Source organism: Solenopsis invicta, chromosome 3, assembly GCF_016802725.1.
Source record: "Solenopsis invicta isolate M01_SB chromosome 3, UNIL_Sinv_3.0, whole genome shotgun sequence".
Taxonomy (NCBI): domain Eukaryota; kingdom Metazoa; phylum Arthropoda; class Insecta; order Hymenoptera; family Formicidae; genus Solenopsis; species Solenopsis invicta.
The window spans coordinates 16,771,405-16,778,873 of NC_052666.1; the positions used below are offsets into that span (position 1 = coordinate 16,771,405).

At 40.8% G+C, this 7,469-nt stretch overlaps 1 protein-coding gene across 1 annotated transcript in view; it reads right to left on the bottom strand.

Moving 5' to 3' along the window:
- Positions 1-6,076, bottom strand: part of LOC105202767 (lachesin) — a 54,948-nt gene extending 48,872 nt beyond the window's left edge. The window contains exon 1 of the mRNA XM_026135804.2: positions 5,753-6,076. The gene's annotated coding sequence lies outside the window, so the exon portion shown is untranslated. The remainder of the gene's footprint in view (positions 1-5,752) is intronic.
- Between the last annotated feature and the right edge of the window lie 1,393 nt (positions 6,077-7,469).

The following is a 7,469-nucleotide window of genomic DNA, read 5'->3' on the forward strand; positions in this document are numbered from 1 at the left end:
TTCTCGCTCGTTTGTGTCTCTTGTTTTTTTTTCCGTTGTGTTTTGCGCGCTTCTTCTTGTCTCTTTCCTCGATCGATACATTTGTCAAGCGACGTATAAACGCCACTAAGTTCACGGCAATTCCACGTAATGTACGAGGAGAATCGAGCGTCAAAGTGTTTTGCCGGACTTGGGTCGTACATCCCGGATGCTGGGACGCGGTCGCCCCCGACGTCCGTTGGTCGTCGCCCTTCGGGGAAAACACGCTCGGGACAACTATCCTTTACGCTATCTCGTAAATAACTATCTCGGCCGTTTAGCGGCGGAGATTTCAGTCCGCGTACTAGGTGGAATTTAGCGTTCCTCTTTGCCGTGCTTATACGCCGCACTTATACGCCGAGTAACTACTCATTCTTATTTACGACAGGTCCAAATGAAAACCCCCTCTCGGTCCTGTCCGCCTCCGGCGCTCGTTACCCCTCGCTCTTTCACGAGTCTTATCACCCTTTTTTTGTTTGTTTCGCTCACCGTCACTCCACCGTCTCTCTCCTGGCACGCCGATGTCAGATTATGAGCTCTTTGTCCCATCACGCTTACTTGTGATCGATGGTCCTTGCGGGCCGGGGAAAGGGGGCGAAGGGAAAGGTTTACCGGCGGTCGTGATTTTTTGAGAGATTGAGGTCAAGTGGAGGGAGATGCCCGAGATATTATATCCCACTGATTACTTTCGTCACTTTTGTATCGCGCAAAAATGTTCTCATTTTCGAGTATCACAACGGGATATTTTCGCTATCGTTACCGGCACCGTCGCTGCGTCGCCGCTTCCTCCGGCTCTTAATTTCGGCCTCACTTCCCCGACTGGTACTTCCCCGGGGTTCTTTTACCTCTCGGGTCTTTAGAAGCAGCTTCTCCTCTTGCAATTTTATCTGATGGAAGCCAAGGGAAAAACCTAGGGCCAAGCTGTTGAGCTCGAGTTTAAATCCCCGGCCGAGCGAAAATCTCCTTGGCATTCGGTTATCTGAGCGTAAAAAAAAAAAAATATTTCAGATCGAGATTTTATTTCCATTTGACTGACGGGTCCTCTCTTTGCGCCTTCTCGCGCACTCGACTTTAATCTTCGGTGGCACATCGTAAAGTAAAATCATGAAATACGCTATCGATCGCGATCGATCTTACACGATAAATTCAGGCGTCTTGTACCGAGCCTTGTCGGAGGCATCTGCTCTTTTTATTCTTTCCTTTTATTTTATGAATCCGACGATACGAACGGAGTACTTTCGCGTTCCATCTGAGGATCGCACATATATCTTCGCGGCATCTCGATTCGATAAGATACGGCAGAGAGAAATCCGGGACCGCGCGCCCCGAAGAGGCGCTTGATTTATTCGAGCACAGCGAAAATCTTTTATTCCTCAATTATCGTCGCGTGAAAATATTTTAATCCGCCCCACGGAGTTTAATTCTCGCTCCATTTCCGCTGCTGTAATTTCCACGGCTCGATTTCTCTTTGTCTCTCTCTCTCTCTTTTCTTTCTCTCCTCTTCTCTGTCTCTCTCTCTCTCTCTCTCCTCTCTTTCTTCCCTGTCCTCTTATTGAAAATATTTTTCCTATCCATCCTCCGGATGCCTCGTGTCTCTTCGATTGGATGCATTATTCTCATACGCCTTTATTGAATTTATTATCTCAGCTCGTCATTACTCGCTGCATTACCGGAGAATCGCTTCTGCCGTTTAATCCTGATCCACTCGCGCCTTCCCTTCGTTTGCTTATTTCCGACATCGTAATATCCGACGCCACCTACTACAAAGGTAATTTTCTACACGACGCCAAGTAAAAGCGTGCGCCTATAAATCTGATTTCCGCCATTATCGTGAGCCACTCACCGCGGAGAGATTGGCAATATCAACATCCATAAAGATTACGCCCCTATACAAGTAAAATTCCATATTCTACTCTCTTAGGCGCATTTACCGCCGTCCGGATGTTTGTTCGCAAACAATCGCCGCAGGAAGAAGAGGCGAATGTTACCGTTAAACCGGAATACCAATCGGTCCTGCTATGCGGCACACATACACAGCGCGATAGAAACCGCGTTCGGGAAAATGCTAAAATCCTAGAAACGCTAAGCGAAAAACACGAACCTACGGAGATTTATACGCGACCAAATTTTCCTCCCGCGAACGTAAATTCACTCCTCGCTGTGGAATAATGACTGTGAAAGTTTCCTGTTCTCGTTTCACTGTGGAATTTCAGGATTTTCTGAAAAAAGGATTAGTGCAAGCGAGAACCTCGCGGTACATACGTTTCTTCTAAGGCCTTTATTCAACATGCTAAAAAAAAAATTTCGAAAATTAAAACTGGAGAGACAGGGAAGACTGGAGGAAGGAAAATATCACATCACGTTTATATCAAATAACAGATATTATTTTTATAGAAAAATAAAAATTATTTATGTATTATAAAAAAAAAACGTAATTTGTTATAAAATAAGATGACAGATTTTCCTAAAATTTCGTTTAGAAAACATATGTGTTGCAACACATATACATATACCGTACATTATATTTATTTTATCACAATCTTTTTCTCGTTCATGATAAAATAAAATTATCAATTTACATCACAGCGCAGAATGTAGGGAAAAATTGCTGAATGCGTACCGGTCTGAAGCGTACCTATTCAATATCTTACATTTTTACTTTACATAAGCAACATTTAGTGACAAAAATAAAAAGTAAATTCGTAATGAGTAGAATTCAGACACAAAAGAACTAGTTTGTCTGATGTAAAGTTTTCGTCAATTTATCTAGCTGATTATAACATAATTATGCAATTTTATTTTGGGTTAATTCGTTACCACAACAAATATTATAAAGAAATGACACTAATGTAAGATTGTAAAGTGATAATTGTAAAACTAGTAATTGCTCCGAATACGTCAATTACAAAAATAAATTCAAGCCAGTTTTATTTGAGTGTTCTTACCTCAGTATTTATTAATCATTGAATTTTTTTTTTTTTTGATAAATTATTAATATAATAAATATTAATTAAGTCAATGTGTTTCCTTATATTTTTAATTACTTTAATTCATAAATTTAATATTTTCGAAGACGGTACGATTTAAGAGACCATAGGTACGCTTTAGGCGATCGGTTTTTGAATCACACTTTACGCATTTGTTATTGCTAAAAGATTTAATATAACAATAGATGACTGAAACATTAAGCTACAATTTCAAACAGCTGCAATTTTATTCACATTTAAAATGATACCAAATGCGAAATATAATAAAGCTTAAGTAATGCATTTGGTAACTTTCCTCTAATAAAATTACAAAATACAAATTTATTACGCTTTATAGATTTTAATGTAATTTCAGCCGGCATTTAATCGTAATTTATTTTATTTATAAATTACTACAGTTTTGTCTCCCGATAAAATTCAAAGCTATAAAATTTTTTTAATACGCCATTAACTCTTTGAAAATTAAGTGGCAGCTGCGCGTATACTTTTGACTTTTTATGTTCGTATAAAAAATACGTTCGAGAAGGTTCGCTCAATATTGTTTAGTTTTTTGCTCATACCAATTTTTTTCTGTTTTCGCCAAACTTGAAATTCGCGTGTCATATTCTCACGCGAACAGTTTATCATTTCATGCCATGATCAATACCAAGATTGGCAGAATACATAACGATCGTTATAAAATATGATGAAACGGCAGCGTATACGTGAAACACGCGGGAGATGCTAACCCGAAGTGACATTGATCCCTATCGCGCGAATAGAAAATATAAAAAGTGATATACGACGAAAGAATTTACTGGTGTAGTCGGCGGGCTTAAACTGTCGTTCCCTAATAGTCGGGTCTCTTCAGCCCGTCTCGTCGAATTCCCGGCTCGACAAATCGATCGGTGCCGGTCGAAAATCGTACCCAAGCTGAGTTAATCGCGTCCAAAACGACGTTGCGGAAAAACTCCCGAGCGGCCGATCAATTTACCGAGAGACTTTATCTCGGCGGCGTTCTCAATAATCTTTTTTCTTATGATAATACACCCCCCCCTCCCCGCTGTCAAATGGAGCAGATTTGATTTCGCCCCGCGCCGGGAATCTCCGCGATCCGCGATCCCTCATACTGACGACGTTATATCACTCTGAATGATTTATTCCAGCTATCGCGTCGCTCCGAATCGCTCTCCCTCTGGCTCTCTTCCATAAACGCGAAGAATAATTCCAGCATATAATACCACGGACAGACATATGTCTGCTTTATGAGTGACCGGTATTGTGCGGAAATGGATTAATTCGGATATCACGCAAATCGTCTACAAACATCATCTGAATAGAATTGCTCTAAAACGTATTTTCTGACGGAGAATACGCACATCGTTACGACATTTAGTTTCTCATGAGGGTACATTGAATTGGAATTTTGAATCAAATATGCGATATATATAGGAATGAATTTTATACATTTCATTGTTATCTTTACAATGGAAACTTTTTGAAGTGTCTTTCCCAAATTCTCATTGTAATTTTATATATATGAAATATGTACATTTGTAATATTTCCTTTGTATCGAGAAAATGCTAATGTAGATTTTATTTTGATGAAGCAATTTTTAATATTTTTACGATTAATGTCGCTCATTCCAAATGTATATTTCTCCGAGCTTCTTTCGATTTATCTAGATAGATGCCATGTATTTTTCCTTGCAAGACTGAAGAGATATGAACGAATGCATTTTTAATGTCCATATACGAAGAGTTCGATAATGGATGTATTTCGGTGCAATACACGATGTCATCGTCGAAAACTAATCTTTTCTTAAAAACAAAAGTGTAAAATATTAATTCTTAGAACATTTTTAAATCGAATTTGTGACATGTTCCGCTTCTATACGTGTAAATAATAAAAATTTTAATTATTTTAATTATTTTTTAATTAATTACTTTACATCAACACAATTTTAATTTGTCGGGTAGTTAACGGGGTGTTTAAACACGTAGCACTTACGAAAATTAATCTTCTAAAGGTTATGGACAAACAAGAAATTTAATTAAAAATATTTGAAACCAGCGCCTTAATTCGAGCTTTGCCTCTGAAGTATAAATTCGTCGAAATGATTAGTAGTCATTCAAACTGCGTTGTATAAAGGCATCTTTACTTCCGTGCACTTTCTTCTCTCTATGTCACACGAGAAACACGCTCGGTATGTGGTTGATATAATGGGGCGGGGGGTGGAAAAGGGGCGGAGAAAAAATTTCTAAGCTGCAACACCCACGCATAACGTGAAATATAACGCAATAACTCAGTGCTTGCGTAAAATGCTCCGAAACGTCCTTTTAACAATACCATTTACGTTAACGTTGCAGTAACGCGCGCCAGTTTCACGCGTACTCGCGTCGATTTTTATTTGAGATCCCGGCTGCCATGTTCAGCGCCGGGGCAACTTATCACGCAAAAAGAATGCAACTACACTGCAATTGCATCGTGGCGAAGTAACGTGGGTATATCTCTTCCTTCTCTCCTATCTTTTATTTCAGTCTTACACACAGCTATCCAAATTACAAAGACCACTCCACGCTCATCGACAATGGACTGTTATCTACATGTCAAACTCACTCCGGTAGTATCTTGAAGGAATTCAGATCTTCGGACGCGACATCGTCGCTTATCGCGGAAAATGTTTAAAAATAAAGCAACTCTAACGAAAAAAATAAAAAAAAAAAATAAAAAATGAAAAAAATAATAATTAATCGAGGAATATTACCTCGCGAAGAAAGTGTAGCATTATACTGGTAAGAGTGTGACACGGCGCGCCATATACGCGCGTATATCCCTTTTGGCTCACTCTTCCATTCGCGCACTCTTTCCCTTTCCCTTGTTCGAATAGAACCGCGAATTTTGCACGTTTTTCCGGCGGAGTGTCACCCGCACGATCGCAAACTCGCGCGGCAAAACTACACCTCCGTCGACGGACGCATTCCCGGGCGTCGGGACGCGTGTACTGACTGCGTCGAGCTGGTCGCGCCGTCGAGCGAGTCGAGAGAGCGGCGTCGGGACGCTCGTCGTGACGGGACGCTCGCGCTCAACTCGCATGGCGCAGGCCCGCAGGACTATACGGTATCGCTTTTCTTCTTTCTCACTGATTCTCCTAGCTCTCTCTATCCTTTCCCTTTCCCTTCCTCCCCCGTCTCTCTCTCTCTCTCTCTCTCTCTCTCTCTTTCTCTATCTATCTCGTGTCTCCTTATCTTTCTTTCCCTCTCGTCCTATCGTTCGCGCCGTTGGATATAATATTCAATTTATTATGTACCTTTGATACATGCGGACCGCCGCGCCGGAAAAGTAGGAGGCGCGAATGCACGGCAGCCACGGTGGCTGCCGGCTCTCTTTCCGGAGAAAAATAAAATGAGGAAAATATGAGAAACGAGAGAGAGAGAGAGAGAGAGAGAGAGAGAGAGAGGTGCAAAAGGATGAGAACGAGGTTGCGGCGGAAGCAGGATGGTGAGGATGTAATGGTGAGGAGGAGAACGAACGGAATCGGCAGCGTTCCGCTCGAGGGTGAATTGTCGAGATATTGTCGATCGGGCAGCTCGCCCCTCGATAAAGCGCCTCGGTCAAAACGTCCTCCTTTTTGGTGCTCGACCGGCTGACGAGCGGGAAAAAGAGTGCCCGGGACTGAAGTGCCGATCGCTATGTCAAAGACGAGGGAATGAGAAAAAAGCACGACGTTGACGAGAACGACGACGAGAACGACGACGACGACGACGACGACGACGACGACCACGACAATGATGCGCCAAGGGATCGAACCGGATGCGGTTGTGTGGATTTGTTCCCGCACGTTCGCTTTTTCGCTAATTGTTGACGAACGAGCCATCGTTAGTGTTCGGATTTAATCTCGAGAGATAACATGGCGACTTCATCGCGATTGAGTCCCGCAGGGATGACTGATCCGCACAGTCATTTGGGCTTAGCAAACCCACGGACCGGAGCTCAATACACTGCGGACATTCACATACATTTACACGTCACGCATTACACCTGCAGATACACAACACGTTTGCACGTTTTTTTCAGCGATAGTGTAATAAGTATTTGAGAAAAAGGAAGTAAGGTTACAATTTAATTTAGGAATAATAAGAATAAAAAGAACGAGAATTAAATCCATATGGAAGAATGAGTTCAAAATATTGAAAAGAGGATTTTTAAAAGTTAAGTATTGGATTTTTAATACTTTAAGAAGTTAAGTATTAAATGTAGTTATATTTTACAGTCTAACAAAGTCTTTGTGATTAAGTAGAAATATCATTCATCAATTTATCTTATCTGCGAATTAATAAATCATTTATTCGGGAATTAATAATTTTATTTTTTTTTGTGTTCCACAATTAAAGAGAAACAGCATAATGATATCGTATAAGCAGTCTGGGGCGAAAATTCATTAATTGCTCGTAATATTGATTAAAAAAATAATTTGGACATTA